We start from the raw sequence: 23155 nt of genomic DNA, 5'->3' as shown, positions 1-23155 counted from the left end.
CTGTAATAAAGATAAGCTGAAAGTCTTCCCAATAAGACCAGGATGAAGAAAGGATATCCATTATCACCACTTATTCAATATTGTTATGTACGTGCTAGATATAGCATTAAAAAAGAAAAAACGAAACTGAAGGAATTAGAACAGAAGAGGGAATGAGGAAGTAAAACTATCACTTTTTGTAGATAATATATTGGAGGAACCTAGATAACCAACTAAAAAAACTACTTAAATTAACAATTATACAAACCCATATAAATCATCAGTATTTCTTTTTATTACCAACAAGTTCTACAGCAAGAGATAGGAAAATAAATTAGAAAGATTTCAACTAGTGTTAAACAAAGTAAATGAGCAAGACATTTTATAGAAATTGGGGTAAAATAACAAATTCATGGGAAGAATATAAGGTCAGTTATATCAACAGAAATAATGGGGAAAATGTGAAGAAAGGTGACCTATCCCCAGAAGTTCTCAAACGGTATTACAAAGTGGTAATCATCAAAATAATCTGTTTTTTTTTCCTGATATTAAAGGATCAATGGAATATATTAAGTATACAACACAGTTGGAAAAGACATAAGTTATCTGGTGTTTGATATACCTAAGATTTCAACTTTTGGGACAACAGCTCACTATTTGACAAAACTTTCTTGGAAAACTAAAAAACAACAAAGCAAAAATTAGGTATAGACCAACATTTCAATCCATATTACAAAAATAAGATAAAAATAAGTACCTAATTAAAACACAAAGGGTAATGCCATAACAAATTAGTAGAGCACTGACTAATTTACCTGCCAGAACTTTGAATAAGGGACAAATGATAGCACTATGAGATGTGAAATGTAATTATGGGTATATTGAATTAAATATATTTTTGCATATACAGTCAAATTCATGAGAAAAGCAGAAAACTATGGGAAATTTTTGTAAATTTCTCTGGGCCTCATTTCTCACATGTATAAAAAATTAAGTAAAATTTATAAGCAAACAAGTTATAATTATATAATTGATAAATGACCAAAAGATATAAAAATGCTGTTTGAGATAAAGAAATCAAAGTTATTTATGGTCATATAAAAACTTCATAAATCATTAATGATTAAACATCTCTGAGATAACACTCATACATCATAATGGCTAACAGAACAAAAATTAAATTCTTAAATATTAGACAGGATGTCAGAAAATTGAATACTGATGCAATGTTGGTGAAATTGGGAACTTATTCAATTATTCTGCAGAACAACTTGGAATTTAAGATGATAAAACTGTGCATAACATTTAAACTAGAAATACCAATACTAGAGATGAAAAAAGAAAATGACTTATTTTTCAAAATTATTTATAGAATTTCATTTTGTGGTGGCAAAAAATTGAAAATTGAGCTGATTCTTATCCATTAGGGAATGCTCAGACAAGTTATTATATATGATGATGATGGAATAGTATTGTGCCATAAGAAATGACAAGCAGGCTGCTTTCAGAAAAACCTGAGAATACTTAAATGAAGAGATAGAATGTAAAGTGAGCAGAACCAGAAGATTGTTTTCATAATAACAATTACATTTGCACAATGGTCAATTGTGAATGATTTAAGTAGTCTCAGCAATACAAAGATAAAAGACAATTCCAAAGGATATATGATGAAAAATACTTCCACCTACAGAGAAAAAAAAAAACAGAGAATTAATGTAGATCAAAGCATACTATTTTTACTTTCTTTTCTTTTTTTTTTTTTGGTATGTGTTTTCTTTTACAACATGAATAAATTAAAAATATGTTTTGCATAGCACCATATATATTATTGAATTCCTTGTCTTCTCATTGATGGATGGAGAAATAAAAGGAGAATGAGACTCTGAAACTTAAAATTAAATTTAAAAGAATTGTTAAAATTGATTTTATATATGATTAGAAAGAAAAAAATAAAAAAGATTCCAATGACTGTAGATACTTGGATGTCGGGATAGAATTAGCCAGGAGTTTATGCATTCTATATAGATATAAATGTCCATATCACCATCTTTTGTAGGTTTTAGAGACCCTGAGCTAATAATGTAGATCAGAAAATATAAGATATATTTGTATTCATGCTACATCCTATAAAATGTAGATTCTGAATTGTGATGTTTTACTTTCAAATTAATTTTCCTTCCTTTTTTTCATCAACATTGGCATGTGTTGAATAGATATCCAGGAGCTTTTATATTGAATGATACATTTTATATAGAAGCTGAGGTAGGGTTAATTTAAGGCAATATAATTTCAAAATGAACAAAATATAAAATGATATTTTAACTTTAAAGAAAGAGGGGAGAATAAAGTAGGATAGAACAACTTCAAAATTTCCAACTATCCAGTCAGTTTTGGGTTCCAACCATGGAAGTCTGAGCCAATTACAATTTGATTGACCTGTGCCTGGAATTTTGTTTCCTTTCTGGGTTGTGGCTTTGTTAGCCTGCAAATAGGAAACGTATATCACTTTTGGATAGATACAAATTTTGTTTCTCATGTATTTGAAATACAATTAAACTTATTCTCAAAGATATTAACCTAACTTACTTCAACTAGTCAGCAATAACATTCTTGGGTAAAATTAAAAAGCAAGTGAAGTTAATTTTCTATACATTATGCGTGGCATTTATATCCTTTCTAAAATTATCTTCCAATTCACGACATTTATGAACTGATTGACAAAGCTTTGATTTCTCTGATTTCAAATTTTCCACTAATTCAGTTTAAATTTTTCCCCATTCCAAATTAATTTGATAAACAAATCAACTGTAATATAATAGGTAAGGATAATAAATTATTTTATACTTCTTTTACTTATATAAAATGGATTGTCTAAACAAAAGTACTTAATAAAAGGTATCTTTATAAAAAGTCCTTTGAGTGTATTATTTATATATTTAGCATTTATATGGCATTTACAATCTTTTCTTGTAATAATAACTTTTGTTACTGATAACATTTACATATGCCAGGTATAGTGTAAATACTTTACAACATTCTCTCAATTGATTCTCACAACAACTCTAAGAAGTATTATTATTATCTGCATATTTCCAGTAGAGAAACTAAGACAAAAAGATATTAAATGACTTGCCTTGGATCACACAATAGTAGGTCTCTGACATGGGATTTGAAGTCAATTCTTTCTGACTCCAGACTTGGCACTTAATCCACTATATGACCTACCTATTCTAAATCATTGTTATTTGTTTGCAGTGCTTTAATTTTTTTTGCTCTGTTTTGGGTATAACTACAGTTTACATATGGAAATTAAATGTTGCATACTCATTTGAATCTATGATTTCATTAATGATGGTACTTTGTTACAACTCATCCATATCTGTCAGTCTTCTGTAGCTATTTATCATTTCCTCCTCTAATTTAAACACAAAAGATCTTCCTGTCACACTGAGAGCATATTTCACTTTCTGTTCATATTATACCAATTTTAATAAAATATGTGTGTTGTCTATCAGATTTATTCCTTTCACATAAGTGTCTCACTCATCAATTTTATATTCTATTTATTTGATGGCATCCTCTATTCTTCTTGAGTTATAATTATATGTTCATGGTGAATATGTTATGCATGTTGACCACATTTCTCTCTATTACATATTAGACAATTATTTATTTTAATTATTTCTGGACTATTATATTATGAGACTACCTGAATCACGTGAAAAAATTGTTATCAAAATTATGGGCAATTGTTTTAGGGGAAAGTTTTGATATATAAGATTAATTTTGAAGATCTGAAAATGCCACCCAACTCACTTATTAAATACTGACTTCAATTTATTCATTCTTATATACTAAAATAGATCTATGGAAAAATCAATATATCTACCTTTATTTATCATTACCACAACAAAAGCCTATCATAGCCTGCTCCCACCTATGATAAACAATTTGGTTATTTTTAATGAATATGTCAGTCCATATAATGGGATTTTTGTTATAATTAATTTCACAACTTAACAAACATGAAATAATCTAGAAGGTATTGAAAGATTATTAAAAGTTCAGGGAATTTGATATGGGCTATCATTGGCCAGTTATACTGTAATTTTCAATAACAAGGTTCTCTTCACCAACATTTCATATTGTAATAGCCTACAGAGCATCATGAAAACATAATCAACAAATCAATTAGCCTGAGATAATTATAAATTATTTAGTAATTTGGGGAACTGTTAAACCACAAGTTTTTAAAAAAAGAATTGATAAAAATATCCCCAAAAAGTAACAAAAGAATTAGGATATTAGAACTCATTGCTTACACTACATTACACTACATTCATATAGTGATAATTTAGGCACAGAAAGAAGCATATCTTTGTAAAGTTACCAAGAAAATTTCATTTCCATGACAGTCATCTTGAGTTCACATAAATTTTTAAATATCCATTTATATCAATTTTTGCAGGAATAATCAACATAGACAATGAAGAGATTCAGGATGAGAGCATTAATTCAGAAAAAAAAAGGATTTTGAAGATGAAAATCTATAATCAAACACATCATAGCAATCACAGAGTTGATTGGAAAACATAAATAATACAAAATCATATTTGGTTTATTATTATTTAATATAAATATTTTTTGATATGGTAAAACAAAATTATAACATAAAGATATTAATGATGATGATGATGATGATGATGATGATGATGATGATGATGATGATGATGATGAAGATGATGAAGATGATGGAAGTAACTTGGCATAGTGGATAGAATGCTAAACCTGGAATCAGGAAGACTTGGTTTAGCTTGCTTCTCTGACATATAATGAAGTCTCCTTATGTAGTTTACATAAACTCTCTGTTCAGTCTTCTCTCAAACAATGTATTTAAATATTGGGATAATAGTGAGAATAAGAAACAACTCTGAACATCTGGCATCAATGAAGTTGCAGATAATACATGTACTGACACTTTAAAATTAAGGATATTCTGGAGTACAATTTACATAATTTAAGTATCTCAGAACTAAAGCAATAGGGATTGTGTGTGTGTGTGTGTGTGTGTGTGTGTGTGTGTGTGTGTGTGTGTGTTGAAAGGGAGGTTGGCTTCTACTTTATCTGACCTCAAATAATATCTACATTTATAATGTTAAATTCTATTTTTAAAAATGTTATATTTTTTCTGTCCCTTAAGCAAAATTTATTTCCTTACCTGAATGATTTAAAAACAACAACAAAACTTTACATCAGTCTTACCTAGTTTGTTAAATTTGTTCTCCTAGTCTAGTGGATAGAGCTTGACAGTGAAATAGTTAAGTAAACACATAGTTCCTAAGAAGAAGCGCTGAGGTACATATGATCTAACATAATGTGCTTCACAGAAACTAGAAATTGGATTAATATTGCTTGCTCATGCTTGAAGCACAGAAAATTGCTCAAAGGCAGATGGAGGGAGAGTGAAAATCTAAAAATAAAATTCCCAGTGGAAATGAAGATTTTCACAGTTCAAATTGGTTTCTTCTAGGATATAAGTCTCAAGACACAGAAGAAAATGTTACAAGTGGAAAGTTTAAGAATATGATGTGGTTTGAATATATCCAAATATAGAGAAAGTGAAATTATAAAAGGATAAGGCTGCATGGAATCTGGAAAGAGAACTACTCATGCCTTGTATAAGCAGAAAGACTCATACAGATAATCTATTAATTACTTACATTTGAATAAATTTTATTTATACCTTTATCAGCCCTTGAATCAAAAAATACAACTCAGTAACTTTTGAATTTCTAAAGAACACAACAGAAGTTTAAAATTTTATAGTTCAACAAGAAATATCCTGTGGTTACTTTATTGGAATAGCAACTCTTCCTCAATAGGTTCCTGCTAACCAATCGGTGGAAGACTTGCTACACTGTTGCAATTATCATAGTATTATACAAACTTTTACATCAGCAGAACCAACCTAAATGGAAGGGATTGATAGAAAACAGATGGACTTGATATAATAGGGGCATAAATCAACTGTGAGGGAAAAAAAGGAATCTATGTTTATAAATATGTTTTTGCTAAATAAATTTTTGCCAATTATTTATCTTTATTGGAATTTTTCCTAGGTGGTTTAATTCTTTCTCACTAACCATTAACAGTTCTCAAAGAATATTGATCCCTTCTGTTTGGGTTCTGATTTTTTATTCTCCCTGTTGTTATAAATTGTGATGTTTTATTGATGCTAAACTGGGTTAAAGTTAAAATGTGTCATGCTGTTCATAAAAATAGTTATTTTTATTAAAATTGTTTTTGTTTTCAAAATATATACATCGATAATTTTTCAACATTAACCCTTGCAAAACCTTGAGTTCCAGTTTCCCCACCTGCCTTTGCTCCAACCCCTCCTCCAGATGGCAAGTAATCCAATATATGTTAAACATAGTAAAAATATATGTTAAGTCCAATATATGCATACATATTTATAAAATTATCTTGCTGCACAAGAAAAATAAAATCAAAAATGAAAAAAAAATGAGAAAGAAAATAAAATGCAAGCAAGCAACAACAAGAAGAATGAAAATGCTATGTTGTGATCCACATTCAGTTCCCACAGTCCTTTCTCTGGGATAGGTGGCTGTCTTAAGCACAAGATTATTTGAACTGGCCTCAATTATCTTATTGTTGAAAAGAGCCATGCCCATCAGAATGATCATCATATACTATTGTTTTTGCCATGTAAAAGGATCTCTTGGTTCTGCTCATTTCATTTAACATTAGTTCATGTGAATCTCTACAGGCCTCTCTAAAATCATCCTGCTGATCATTTTTTAATAGAACAATGATATTCTGTAACATTCATATAACATAACTTATTCTCCAACTGATGGGCATCCACTCAGTTTCCAGTTTCTTGCCACTACAAAAAGGGTTACGACAAACATTTTTGCACATATGGGTCCCATTTCTTCCTTTAAGGATATAAGTCAAGTAGAAACAATGCTGATTTGATAGCCTTTTGGTTATAATTCCAAATTGCTTTCCAGAATGATTGGATCAATTCACAACTTCACTAATAATGTATTAGTGTCCTAGTTTCCCCAAATCCCCTCCAACATTCATTATTATCTTTCCCTGCCATCTTAGCCAATCTGAGATGTGTGCAGTGGTACATCAGAGTTGTCTTAATTTGTATGTCTCTGATCAATAGTAATTTAGAACACCTTTTCATATGACTAAAAATGGTTTTAATTTCTTCATCTTAAAATTGTGTGTTCATTCTTTGACCATTTACCAATTGAAGAATGGTTTGAATTCTTATAAATTTGAAGCAATTATATCTATATTTTTAGAAATGAGTCATTTATCAGAACCCTTAAATGTAAAAATATTTCCTAGTTCATTGCTTTCTTTCTAATCTTTCTAATCTAATCGTGTCTGTATTAGTTTTAGTTGTACAAAACCTTTTTAATTTAATAAAATCAAAATTATCTATTTTGTATTTTATAATGAACTCAGTTCTTCTTTGGCCACAAATTCCTTTCTTTTCCTCAGGTCTGAGAGGCAAGCTACTCTTTTTTCTTCTAATTTTCTTATAATATCACTATTTATGAACACATTTGACCTTATTGATGTTAGATGTGGGTCAATGCCCAGTTTTTTCCATACTAGTTTCTGATTTTTCCAGCAGTTTTTGTCAAATAGTGAGTTCTTATGCCAAAACCTATAGTCTTTTGGTTTGTCAAGCACTAGATTATTATAGTTATTGACTATTTTGTCCCATGATCCTAACCTATTCCACTGATCAACTACTCTACATATTAACCTTACCAAGTGGTTTTGATGAACACTGCTTTATAATATATTTAACATATGGCAGAGCTAGGTCATCTTTGTTTGCATTTTTTATCATTAATTCCCTTGAAATTCTTGACCTTTTGTTCTTTCAGATAAACTTTGTTATTATTTTCTATAATTCTGTAAAATAATTTCTTGTGAGTCTGATTATATGGCACTAAAATAAGAAGTTTAAATTATGTAGTATTTCCATTTTTATTATATTCACTAAGCCTACCCATGAGCACTTGATATTTTTCCAACTTATTAGATCTGATTTTCTTTGTTGGAAAGTGTTTGTTATTTGTATTGATATAATACCTGACTTTGCCTTGGCAGGTAGAATCCCAAATACTTTATATTATTAACAGTTATTTTAAATGGAATTTATCTTTGTATCTCTTGCTGTTGGACTTTGTTGGTAATATATAAAAATGCTAATGATTTATGTAGACTTTATTTTGTATTCTGTAATTTTCCTAAATGTTGAATTGTTTCTAGTATTATTTTTAGTTGCTTCTCTAGGATTCTCCAAATATACCATCATATTATCTGGAAAGAGTAATGATTTGGTTGCCCCATTACTTATGATAATTCCCTTACTCTCTTTTTCTTTTCTTATTGCCAAATCTAAAATTTCTATTAAAGTACTGAATTGAAAAGTGTAAGTGATAGTGGTCAATCCCTAATCTTATATGTTCTATGTTTCCTTTTCCAAACTCCTTTAAAATACTCATTTCCTTGCCTCATTTTTCATCTAACTTCTTTATGAATTGAAGAGAGCCTTGGGGACAAACTCATATCAACCTCTGGAGTTTCATCTGGATGATTTGCCTTTAGGATCCTCGGAGTTTGAGGTCTGTTCTTCTCTTTCTCCAGAAAAGCTATCAATGATGAGATTTTTTGCTTTTTTGCTCAATTTTTAAAGGTTGATATCTGTTCTTAAGGCAAAGGAGAAATTGTCCTTATCTTTGTCTATAGGCAATAGCCACTTTAGGCTGCCCTTTGCCAATCCATCAATTCCTTCCAGTGGACATGGCCCATCCTGGCATTATTTTGTGATTCAGAGGCTCACTATTTGCCTTTTTAATTTGCATTGGATGTCTCACAGTTAATGTGCTGATTCACTGCTTGTAACCAGAACCGAGTAGCCAATGCTTCTGTATTTTTGTTGAGCATCTGGTAGATTACCTGCACATAGATGCCACACAACCCTGGCTCTCTGCACTGCACCTGCATTTGGCTGTCTCTCCCAAGTTCTATTGAAACAGGCTTTTTTTTTTTGAAATTCTTCCAAAAAATCTTTTGCTGCAAATTTGTTGCACTCCAAATATTTGTGTGTTCTGTCACTTCAAAACCACTTCAGAAACTTGGATCTGATGTTGATCTGAGAGATACCAGGGAGATCTCAGATAAATGCCTGTCTACTCTCCAACATCTTGGCTCCTCCTCTTTCTAAGTTTTTAAAATTCCATTTTTACTTAAAAAAAAAAGCATATTAAGCAACTAGCACTGCAAATTCTTAATGAACAATTGTCAAATTGTGTCAAATTAGTTGAAATTGACTGGAAAAATTCATGTTGTACAATAGAAAAAATGTTAGATTTGGATTCAGAGAATCTAGCTTCAAATCTGACTCTTTCTCTTATTATCTTTATGAATTCAGGAGAGTCACATTTTGTTCAAAAATCTAGTTTCTTTATCTTTAAGCATCATGGGTGGACTAGGTCCATGATGTAAATCTCAAATAAAAATTGTGGCAATAAACACATACATAAGGAAACTTGCTTGTTATATATTGACAATTTAAAACTATAATATTTTCTTTTTTATTGTGTTTTATTTATTTTTAAAATATTTCCCAATTAAATCATAAGCTGGCTTGGATTGTACTAAGGAGTATTATAGGTTAAATATGGCCAGAATGTCTGATACTTCTGCCACAGATGGCATCAATATACTTTCAGCTTTTATTTCTATGATTCTATAATCCTATGACTTTTGTGATTCTCTAAGTATATATGGCTCTAAAGAGATCCAATAAGGAATTGCTTTAATATATAGGTGTACATACATCTCTTCATCTTTATTATCATACCTCTATCATACACATGTCTCTACAAGAAGTCCTTTCATTAAGATAATAAGGATCTCTGGAATGTTAAAAATTTGTTGTATTCTTTGCTTTGTTTCACTTTTATTTAATCACATTTTCATTATTATCCATCTACTTTCTCATTCAATTTGTCCTACAATATCCTCATAAGAGTATTTTTCATAGTATGGATTATTCAAAGGGATTGTACAATATTTAAATTATTAAAGTATCATCTTATTGTAGGGCTAGTCTGTTTATTTAAATAGGAATCACTTGATGTACAACACATTAATAATAGTCAGGGTTTTTTTCTATTCTATAAACTAGTTTTCATTAAGATCAAAATTTGAGCTGATCAGCATATTATCAACTTAACTTTTTAAAGGCTTACTGAATACAATTTATTTTCCTAAGAACATAAAAATGGTAGTCAACATTTTTGGCATCAACTGCAACAAGACAAAGTTTTACAAAAGCAAAGAAGGTTAGAAAAATGTCATTTTTTTTAAAAGTATAGAACACTTTCAATTGGAAGGATGAGGAATCCATTTTAATTGCCATGAAATCAGATTTGTTCAAATTGGTAAATAAGATCAAACATAGGGAGCAAGAAAGAATAATTAATCTAACCAAATCCATTATTTTGCTGCTGAGGAAAATAAAGGCTTAAAGAATTCCTTCATAGAAGGAATACTTGGCAAAATGAAGATTCAAATTCAGAATCTAGTTCTTCTCAGTGGTACAGTGAACCAAGGTAGTCCCAATAGACTTTGGGCAGAAAATACCACCATCAGCATCCAGAAAAACAACTAAGGAGACTGAATGTAAATCAATACATGTTATGCTCACTTTTTTTCTGTTTTTTTTTTCCTTTTTTTTTTTTTCTCCTAACATGATTCATAGAGCAATGTATATTAAAAATAAATTTACTAGAAAAAAGGCCTATATAATAAATACTGGATATTGTGCTCAGAGCTTTTCATTTTTTCTTTGTAGTTTTTCCTTATAGATTTTCTTTTGTTCTCTGCTGTGTATTTTTTATTTTAATTTTTTTCTTCTTTCCTCTACCTACCTCTTGCACCTCCTCTAAGAAGAATACAAATAAGTATGAATATGTCTATACATATACATAAAATATATGTGTGTATATATATATGATTATGTTATATGCACTCATATATGAATGGCCTATGAAAGGCCATACCATACTTGTTTTTTTTTTCTATGAAGATGGAAAATAAAATTCTTCATAAGTCCAAGTCTTTCCATATTTTTCTAAATTTATTAACTCATCATTTCCTCCATAACAGCAATATTCCAACATCATACTATTTATTTTAAATATTTTTGATTAATAAATTGACATATAGTATAGTTTCCCTATTTTCCTTTTTAGATTAAGTGTTATAGCTTTAACTTTGTCTGAAATCAGTGATTACTAACTCCACTTTTTTGGAATAAATTGTACTTCTGATAATTATTGTGATGTTTGTTATTTCATATTTCCTATAACTGCTGATTCTTCTTCTTTACTTCTACCTACTACCTTGCCTTGCCATTACTTAGCCTACTTCTCCTTCTAAAAGTCTTTCCCTTATCCAGTCCTTCCATCGTTTCTCTTTATCCCATTCCCATTCATTTACATATCTTTCTATTCCCAATCCCTTATGCTATTTTTTCTTCCTTTTATTTCATCATAAATTTAAAAGACTTTTATACTCTTTTAAAAATATGTGTGTTGTTCTCTCCTTAAGTCTTTACTGATATAAGGAGATAACCAGTCATATTAGCCTTCCTGACCCTTTTTATTTCTCTGTGTCAGTTCTTCCTCTTGTCCTTCACTTGTGTAATATAACTACTCTTTTTCTTACCTTTTACTTCATTTATGTAACAATTACTCTTTTTACTTACACAGTTTTGTCTTTTTGAAGGAAGGAAGGAAGGAAATGATCAAGACCAGTTGATAAATTAGTCCTGATTGACTTAGATTGAATGAAGATAGCATTCATTTCTGTTTTGTCAGGAAACTCTGAGGGTCTTCCTCTCCCAGATTCATTCATTCATTCATTTATTTATTTGTTTGTTTGTTTATTTGGACTATGTGAAGGTGAAGATTATTCCCTTCAATTGCTATCCAGCCTTAATCACCCACAAGGTGAGATCTCAGGGAAACTAAGATCTCTTGAAAACCTTAGCTTAAAAAGGCCAATGTCTTCCATTTCATCCAAGGTCATCTCCAGTCCTCTTGACCTATATCTGGCCACTGGGCTGGAAAATGAGGCAGATGACCTTGCATAATCATCCCTCACTTAAATCCAAATCACTTGCCTTTCATGGCATTACCTCCCTGAGAAAAAAGGACAGATAAGAACAAGCATCTTTGTTTTGTAGAATTGCATGATAGCTTTATCACAATCTTTTTTTTTTTTTTAAACTATCCAGTTACTAATGATAATCTTAGATAATCAAGAAAACAAACAAATAAATCCTTAAAATCTGGAAATTCATTAATTATTCTTTTTTATCCATTCTGGATTATGCTTAACTTTGCTGGGTATGCTATTTTAAGCCACAACCATAATTGTTTTACTCTATAATATATAGTATTTCAAGACACACAATGTTTACTGATGTAGCCACTGTTAGGATTTGTGTGATTCTAATTGTGGCTCTGCAATATTTGATTTGTTTTGTGTTTTTTTTTTCCATGCTGTTCATTATATTTTTCTTTGACTTGGGGGTTTCTTGGAGTCATAATTTTAAATTTTTTTTTAGTTTACTAATTGCAAGTTATTTGATTAAGTTAATCAAAAAAAATTAAAAAAAGAAATGCAGAACACTATATAGTTTTATAGAAAATAAGAATTTATGATGTATATTTTGGTGGGAATACAATGATTTTAAAAAACAATTTATTCTCTCAAATGTATTATATTACATTTTAATAGATGAGACAAACTGTGCAAATATGCAAAATATGATCTGGATAAAGGAAAAATCAAAAATCACAAATCTATATGTCTCCAAATCACTGGACATAAGTATTTTTAAAAGTCTATCCTTGACTATTTCTAGTTAACAAATTCACATATTTTAATTTAAAAAATGACATGCTTACCTATCAGATCATTGGAGAAAGCATGAATTTATGACCAAAGAAGAACTAGAGAACATTATAAAAGGCAAAATGGGCAACTTCAATCACTTTAAATTATTTTTTCCATAAACAAAACCAACAGAAACAATATTAAAAAGGAAGTACAAAGCTGGAGAAATAATTTTACATAAAGTGTTTTTGACAAAGGTCTTATTTCTGAAAGGTATAAACAACTACGTCAAATTTATAAGAAATGCAAACTAAAACAACTCTGAGGTACCACCAAACATCTCTCAGACTGGCTAAGATGACAAGAAAAGATAATGATAAATGTAGGAGGAGATTTGAGAATACTGGATCATTGATGGACTGTTGGTGGAGTTATGAAATGATCCAACCTTTCTGGGGAGCATTTTAGAACTATGTCCAAAGGGCTATCAAACTATGCATACCTTTAACCCAGCAGTGCCACTACTGTATCTGTATCTCAAGGAAATAATAAAGAAGGGAAAAGGACCCACATGTACAAAAATGTTTGTAGCAGCTCTTTTTGTGATAGTAAAGAATTGGAAAATGAGTAGGTGCCCCTCAACTGAGAATGGCTAAATAAGTTGTGATATATGAAGGTAATGGAATATTATTATTCTATTTTTTAAAATATTGAACAAGCTGATTTTTAAAATGGCCTGAAAAGTTTTACATTAACTGATGCTGAGTGAAACGAAGATCTAAGAATACATTATACACAATAACAGCAAGAACAAGTGATGACCAAGGAAGAAATATGTAATTCTTCTGAGTGTTTCAATGATCCAAGGCAATCCTAATAGACTTTGAATAGCAAATGTCATCTACGTCCAGAAAAAGAACTATGAAGATTGAATGTAAATCAACACATGTTGTGTTCACCTATTTTTTTCTGTTTTTTTTCTCCTTTCCCCTGATTTTTCCCTTTTGTCATGATTGTTCTCCCCCAACATGATTCATAAAGCAATGTGTATTAAAAATAAATAAATAAATAAATAAATAAACTTTCTACTTCCCTACTGAAAACAAACAAACAAAAAAAAATAAAATAAAATAAAAGGAAAAGAAAAATAGAATGCCTGTAAACATAGATATAGATGAATTATGAATGAAGCATATTAGAGTGAAAATGATATTTTAGAAGAAATCTATGGCCCATTGCTTCCCAAGATTCTTTGTGTCAATAAAGAGTGGTCTAAAGCTCAGGATATACACATTTTCCCTCTTTATTTTATCATTCTCCATCATTCACTCTGAGAAAATTTCTAAATATATTTTAGATATACTATATGTCTAGGTTTCTCTGAATGTGAACAAGAGTGAATAATTTCTTAAGTTTGCACATATAACTTGCATAACAGTCTTTATTTCACTAAATAACACCCAGAAATGAATGCAAATTACCCAAAGAATCCTAAAAGGGAAAATAAAAAAAAAAAAAATCAGACATAACTCAAATAGCCTCTCAGTTCTATCCTTCTCACCCTTAGACCTGGTCAGGACATTAATTCAATTGAACTCTTTGATATTTAAACAAATCTATTCTTCTCACAGATTCCTACAGAGTGCTCTGTTCAAATTCGCCCAGTTTCCACTGAAAATCACATGAAATCCAGCCTCTGAACAGAGCCTGACTAATGAAGCCCCTTTTCAGCTCAAGGTAGACTGGAAAAAACTTCAAGAAAGGTCAGTCTCACTGGGGTGAAAAGGGTGTTCAGCCCAGCTCAGATAGACTCTGGGAAAGCCAGTGAGAGGGTCTTAATTACAACAAATCTTGGATCAGCAGAGGAGCAAATCAGTGGGGCAGCTTCAAGTCCTAGCTCAGAAAGCAAACTCTGGGAAACCAGGTTGTTTTCTGAAAAAAGCAGGCAAAGCTACCCCCTGGAAACAAAAGAGGGCATGACAACATCAATAGATTGGAAAAGGAAGGAAAAAAAAATATTGAAGAAAATAGCATTTGAAAAAGTTAACCACATGGAAAAAGAGATACAAAAGCTAACTGAAGAAAATCATACATTAAAAACTAGAACAAGACTGGAAGCTAATGACTCTGAGACAGCAAGAATCAGTCAAATCAAAGAAATAAAATGTGAAAAACTTCAGTTGCAAAACAACTGACTTGGAGAAGAGATCCAGAGGAGACCATTTAAAAACGATTGGCCTACCTGAAGGTTATGACCAAAAAAAAAAAAATAATAACCCGCATAGGATTCTTCAAAAAATAATTTAGGAAAACCACCCTGATATTTTAGAAACAGAAGGGAAAATACTTGCTGAAAGAATCCATTGGTCACCAGATATCAGAAAGCGATATCACAAGGAAAACTCCAAGGAACATTGTTGCAAAATTCCACAACTACAATCTAAAGGAAAAAAAAAATACTACAAGCTGTCAGACAAAAACAATTCAAATATCAAGAAGCAACAGTAAAGATTACCAAGGCTCTAGTAGCTTTGATAAAGGATCAAAGGGCCTGGAATTTCATATTCCAGAAGGTAAAGGACCTTTGCTTACAACCAAGAATTAACTATCCAGCAAGACTCAACATCATCTTTTAGAGAAGATTATGAATCTTCAATAAAATAAGGGATTTTCAAACATTTCTATTGAAAAAACTAGAATGAAACAGAAAATTTAATGCATAATCACAAGACTCAAGAGAAGCATAGAAAGGTAAACAGGGGAAATTTATGTGTGTGTATATATATGTGTGTGTGTGTGTGTGTGTGTGTGTGTGTGTGTGTGTGTGTGTGTGTTATTTAAAGGTTAAACTGTTTACATCCCTGGATAGGAAAATGATATCTGTAACTCTTGAGAACTATATTTATTACTGTAACAGACAGACATGGACTGAAGATATGGTTCTGAATAGATCTTGATGTGATGATATCAAAGAAAAAGGCATTAATGAGTATAAAAATGTCTGTACTGGAGAAAGAGGAAAGAGAAGGTATAATGGGGCAATCAATTTACAGGAAAAGATAAAAAAGACTTATTAGAATCAAGGGAAAGAAGAGAGAAGGATGAGCATTGTCTGAAGGTTAATCGCATCAGTTTTGACTCTAAGAGGGAATAAGTTAATCATTCAATTGGATATAAAAATGCATCTAAGCCTATATAGAAGTAGGAGAAAATGGGGGGGGGGGAAGAGGGATAGAAGGGAGAGCAAAAATAGTAGGGGAAAAGGTCAAAGAAGCAGTGAAGGGTTAACAGAATACAAGGTAGTAAATAGAGTGAGTTAAAAAAAAAAAAACACTAGTAAAAGAAGGGGGAGGGGTGATAGGAGATAAGGTAGTGGGTAGGAGACAAAAAAAGTAGTTATGATTATGGACAGATTGGAAAGAGAGAACAAAAGTATATACAGGGGAGAAAATAGGATGGAGGGAAACACAGAGTTAGTAATCATAACTGTGAATGTAAATAACATGAACTTTTCCATAAAAACAAATAGCAGGGTGGATTAAAAAACAGAATTCTACAATATGTTTTTTATAAGAAACACATTTGACACAGAACACATACAGAGTAAAGGAAAAAGGCTGGAACAAAATTCATTTTTAAGCTGAAGTAAACAACAACAACAAAAATAGGTATAGCAGTTCTGATCTAAGCTAAAGCAAAAGAAAAAGTAGATCTCTTATTAAAAGAGATAAGGAAGGAAAGTACAGCTTGATACAGAGTACCATAAACAATGAAATTGTAACAATACTAAATGTGTATACATCAAGTAGTAGAGCAGCCAACTTCCTAGAGAAGATTTTTAGCCAGTTAATTATAGGAAGAAACAGACAGAAAAACTATAGTCAACACGTCTGATAATCTGACCAATATAGATGAATATTTATAAAATTAAAAATTGCTCAGATTAATAGAAGAGGGAATATATCATTTAAATTGTTCCATTTTAGAAAAAGAAATTAAACAAGCCATTCATGAACTCTCCAAGAAAAAAATCTCCTGGGCCACAGGCCACATGAAATCTACCCAACATTTAAAAAAAAACATTACTTGCAATAATATGTGAACTATTTGGAAAAATAGGTAAATGAAGGAATCCTGACAAATTCCTTTTATGACACAAATATGGTACTAATAACTAAACTAGAAAGAACCAAAACAGTGCAAGAAAATTACAGACCAGTCTCTTAAGGAATATTAATGTAAAAATTGATGCAATAAATACAATAAAATATTAGTAAAAAGATTACAGCAAGTTATCAAAAGAATAATGTGCTATGATTAAGTGAGATTTATACCTGGAATGCAGGGCTGATTCAATATTAGGAAAACTATTAGCATAATTGACTATATTAGTAACCAAACTAACAAAAATCAAATAATTATCTCAATAGAGGCAAAAAAAAAAAAATTGAAAAATCCAACAACCATTTCTATTAAAAATACTAGAGAACATCTGGATAAAGGGAACTTTCCTTAAAATGTTAATAAGTAGTATCTATCTAAAACCAAGAAGATGTAATATTTGTAATAGAGAGAAGTTGAATGCATTCCCAATAAGATCGGGGTGAAACAAAGATGCCCATTATCACCAATATTTTTCAAGATTGTACTAGAAATACTTGTATTATCAATAAGAAAAGAAAAAGAAATTAAAGAAATTGGAATAGGCAATGTGGAAATAAAACTATCACTCATTTCAGATAATATGATGATATACTTAGTTACCTACTGGAAACAGTTAATAGCTTTAGCAATTTTGAAGGATATAAAATAAAGCATATTTCTTTAACATTTCTATATATTACTGTCAAAACCCACCAGCAAGAAATAGAAAGATAAATTCCACTTAAAATTGCTGTAAACAAAATATAATTCTTGGGGCTATACCTGCCAAGACAAACCCAAGAACTATATGAACAGATTTACAAAACACTTCTTACATAAATAAAATCAGATCTTAAAAAATGGAAAAAGGTCAATTGCTCATGGGTAGAACAAGCTAATATAACAAAAATGACAATTCTTCTTAGGTTGATTTACTTTTAGAATGTCATAACAATCAAACTGCCAAAAATATTTTGTAGAATTAAAATGTAATAACAAAACTCCTCTGGAATTTTGGAATTCCTCAGGAATATCAAGGGAATAATTTTAAAAATGCCAAGGATGGTGGCTTAACAGTACCACACCTAAAACTATATTATAAAACAGCAGTAATCAAAACCACTTAGTACTGGCTAAGAAATAGAAGTGGAGTAAATAAGATGCACATAACATAATGATCAAAATCTATAGTAATCTAATATTAGATAAACCCCCAAATTCCAGCTTCTAGAATAAGAACTCACTAACAGAAATTTCTGAGAAAATTGGAAAAGTAATATGTCAGAAACTTGATATAGACCTGTATCTCACACTCCATACTAAAATAACATAAAATGGGTACATGATTTGGGTTTAAAGGATGACAGCATAAACAAATTAGGTGATAATTTACCTGTCAGATCTTTGGACAAGGGAAGAATTCATGACCATAGAAGAACTAGAGAACATTAAGAAAGGCAAAATGGATAACTTTGATTATACTAACAAACAAAATCAACTGAAACAAGATTAAAAGGGAAGTGCAAATCTTGGGGGGAAAAAAAAAGTCTTTACACCAGGCTTTCTGATAAAGGTCTCATTTCTAAAATATATTTAAAACCCTGTCAAATTTATTAGAATACAAATCATTCATTCCCCAATTGATAAAGGTCAAAGAATATGAACAATTTTCAGAAGCCGAAAATAAAACCATCCATATTTATATGAAAAGATGCTCTAATTCACTATTGATTAGAGAAATGCTAGTTAAAACAACTCTCAGTACCACCTCACTCTTCTTAGATTGGCTAAGATGACAAGAAAGGAAAATGATAACTATTGGATGGGATGGGATTGGTGGAATTATGAAATGATACAATCATGCTGGAGAGCAATCTGGAGCCATGCCCAAAGAGCTATAAAACTGTGCATACCATTTGATCCAGCAGTGCTGTTACTGGGTCTGTATCCTAAGGCAAGTATAAAGATAGGGAAAAAATCTCACATGTCTAAAAATATTTTTAGCAGCTCTTTTTGCAATAACTTTTGCAAATTATTGAAAAATGAGTAGATGTTCATCAATTGGGGAATGGCTGAACAAGTTGTATTACAAGAAATTAATGGAATACTATTGTTCAATAAAAATAATGAAAAAGCTGATTTTTAGAAAGGGTCGGGGAGATTTCTATTAACTGATATTGAGTGAAACAAGCAAAACTAAGACTACATTGTATACAATATCAGCAATAATGTGCAATGATCAACAATGAAAGACTTGGTTCCTCTCAGTGGTTCAGTGAAGTGATCTAAAGCAAAATCAATGGACTTTGAACAGAAAAAGTCATTTACATCTAGAAGAAAATGAAGGAGAATAAATGTAAATCCACACTTTTTCTGTTTTTTTCCTCACTTCTTTTTAGTTTCTCCAATTGTTTTTCCCTTTTGCTCTGATTTTTCTCTCCTGACATGATTCATAAAATACTGTGTATTGAAAATAAATAAATTTACTATAAAAATATCATTTTAGCTATGCTATGGAGAATAGATTAGGTAGATTTGAGGCAGGGAAATGATAAAGGAACTTATCACAATAATTGTCAGGAGAAGTTGAGGGCCCAAACTAAGGTGGTAGCTGTTAGAGAACAACTGAAAATTTTAAGTAGAATTTTTTACTAATGGGAAACTATGAACTCCAAATATAATGCAATTGTCAATCAAGCATATTCTGAACTATGCTCAAAAAGTTATCAAACTGTGCATACTCTTAGATCCAGCAGTGTTACTACTGGGCTTATATCCCAAAGAGATATTAAAGAAGGGAAAGGGACCTTATATGTGCCAAAATGTTTGTGGCAGCCCTCTTTGTGGTGGCCAGAAACTGGAAAATGAATGGATTCCCATCAATTGGAGAATGGTTGAATAAATTATGGTATATTAATGTTATGGAATATTATTATTCTATAAGAAATGACTAGCAGGATGAATACAGAGAGGTTTGGAGAGCCTTACATAAACTGATGCTAAGTGAAATAAGCAGAACCAGGAGATCATTATACACTTCTACAACAATACTATATGAAAATCATTTCTGATGGAAGTGGCTATCTTCCGCAATGAGATGATCCAATTAAGTTCCAATTGATCAGTGGTGAACAGAACCAGCTACACCCAGTGAAAGAACACTGGGAAATGAGTGTGGACTGTTTGCATTTTTGTTTTTCTTCCCAAGTTATTTTTACCTTTCTAAATCTGATTTTTCTTGTGCAACATGAGAAATGTATGCATATATTGTTTTTAATATATATTTTAACATGTTTAACATGTAGGAGACTGCCTGCCATCTAGAGGAGGGGTGGAGGAAAGTACAGAAAAAGTTGGAACAGAAGTGATTGCAAAGGCCAGTGTTGAAAAATTATGCATGCATATGTTCTGTCAATAAAAAGCTATAATAATAATAATAATAAAATAAAGCAATCTTTGTCACAGAACTGTTTTGACAGGATGTTACTCAATGTTTATAACTTCTAAACAGTGCTGATAGAATAAATACAGGAAAAGTTGCAGGGGAGTTTATGTGTTTGATGAGGATTTTATCCCTTTCTCTTTGATGTATAGCATTCTCTTGAAATGCCAGGGGCAATTCTGATTGAGACTGTCCACTGAGGTATCTGAGAGCTGTAACTCTGTGATCACTTCATCATATTTACCTGTGGGTAAATATTTCATAAAAAGCTTCCAAAGTGAAAGCTTCTGTGTTTCTTCTTTAATAATTCCTGTGGTTTTTAGACAAAGTCTCCATCTTTCTTTTGCCAAAACAGCAAGTATTTTACATTAAGTTCCTTTTAAACATCCAAATCCATGAATTTGTAACAAATTAGTTTGCCCTTTCAGAAGTTTGGATTAGCAAATGAAAATTTTAAAATAATCTAATCAAGTTAGTTTTGTATATTTTTATTATACTTTCTACACTTCTTAATATTTCACTGTGTTAATTAAACCACAATGACTAGATTAGATTAGGGTACATATTCCAGGATATATACTAACTAAAACTGGATATGAAATAATGTGGTCATGCAAATGAATAAGCAATTTCCATGCTATCATAACACTTCAAAACACAGTTTTCTTTTTTAGCTACTACAAAATACCTCCTTGTGACTGAAGAAAGCTTGAACAATATGCCATGGAAGAAAATTGTAAGAACACACACACATACACACACACACACACACACACACACACACACACACACACACACACACACAAAATATTTCAGGTCTAACACCAAAAGATAATACAGTAGCAGGCTTTTCTATAGATTGCTGTTCTGAACATCTATGAAAACATAAAAAAGTATCATCTTGTTCTTCTACAGTTATCTTTGGTATGACTAAAAGGAAGATGGTTTATTGGTTTATCTGTCTGATAACTCAACTGGATTGTTGTTTAAATCTTTCAGTTTTTAAAAACGTGACCTTATAACTATCAATAGCATGCTAAAAATACATATTGTATATATACACATACATATATATATATATGTATTTTTATGCATATATATATGTATATATACATGCATATATACATATATATACGTATGTATATATATATATACAATTATATTATATATAGTGCAATTACATATATATGTATGTGTATATATATGTGTATATATACATTATATATATATATATATATATATATATATATATATATATATATATATATATATATATTAATATGTATTTATAGATGCGTGTGTGTGTGTTCCCAGATGTCTTGTCAGGAAGGCATTCTGTATCCCCTAGAGATGTTTGAAAGTGGACAGACAGATAGCCTCTTTCTGATTCACTCTTTCCTGCTGTGTCTAGAGAAGGAGGATTACAATTTATTAATATAGTTTCCATGAACTGAAGATTTGAATACAAAGAGAAGATTTCCTACCTTGCTTCCTCTGTTTTTAACCTCAACTCTGAGAAATGGGCCAGAGATATTTTTTTTTTTGTTCATTTTTGTTTGTCTTCCTTTTTCAAAGTCCCATTTTGCTACCTATAAGGTCCTGGAGTTTAAGCCGTAGAAATCTTGGAGAATTCCAGGAGAGATGTTGTAGTCAATCAACAGTGTTAGAGAGTCTTAAAGAACCTTGGGTACTTAGGACCCATGTATATGAGGTCTTTAGATTTGGGTTTAAGACTGTATGTTCTTTATGGTAGAATAGTAAGAACTAAACCAAGATTAGGAGCCTAATCTCCAAAAAGAGGAATTAAGTTTTGTATCATGGGGAGAGTAAATTTGTATATTTGTGACTATGTGTTTTGAAGCAAATACTCTTTTATAAAAACTAATCTGAGTGTTAATGGTTAAATGGACTTGGAATATAGGTGCATCATACCCTGTACTTGGAGAAATATTGGTAAGGAATTTAGATACTTCCAATCCAGCCTGAAGATATTAGAAATCTCAAGGGAAGAGATGAAATGTTACCTATCTGCCCTAAAGACAGTGGACAGAGTATAAAGCACTTACACACACACACATATAAATGTGGAAATGTATATGTTTCTATGAGTGTATATATGCACATATATATAGATATATGCACAAAATATAGATATGCAAAATATATATGTAGATAAATATGTTTAAATATATGTATATGTGTATATATATAAATTTACATGTTTATCTATGTATATATATATATATATATACATATATATATTTATTTAAAACATTTATCTTCATCTATATATTTATATGCATATATCTATAAAGAAGTTAATTGGTTACCCTATAGACCTTTGATTTTTTTTAATTATTTTTTAAATATATGCAATATAGCAGTATTTCTTACCAAAGACAAAACAGGCCTCAGAGTCAGAAGAGTCTAGATTTAAGTCCCATTTCAAATATATAATGACAACATGTTAGACCAGTCACTGAACTTCCAGGTGATTCAAAAATAACCACTTACCTGACCAGATGCCAATCTGGATTAGCAGAGGGAGTTCCTTCACTGGGACTACCCTGCATGAATCTAATCACAATTTTGCAAAAACAACTAAATACATTTCCTCTA

This window comes from Sminthopsis crassicaudata, chromosome 3, assembly GCF_048593235.1.
Source record: "Sminthopsis crassicaudata isolate SCR6 chromosome 3, ASM4859323v1, whole genome shotgun sequence".
NCBI classification, from domain to species: domain Eukaryota; kingdom Metazoa; phylum Chordata; class Mammalia; order Dasyuromorphia; family Dasyuridae; genus Sminthopsis; species Sminthopsis crassicaudata.
The sequence above is the reverse complement of the archived record's forward strand: the minus strand, read 5'-3'. Positions refer to the sequence as shown.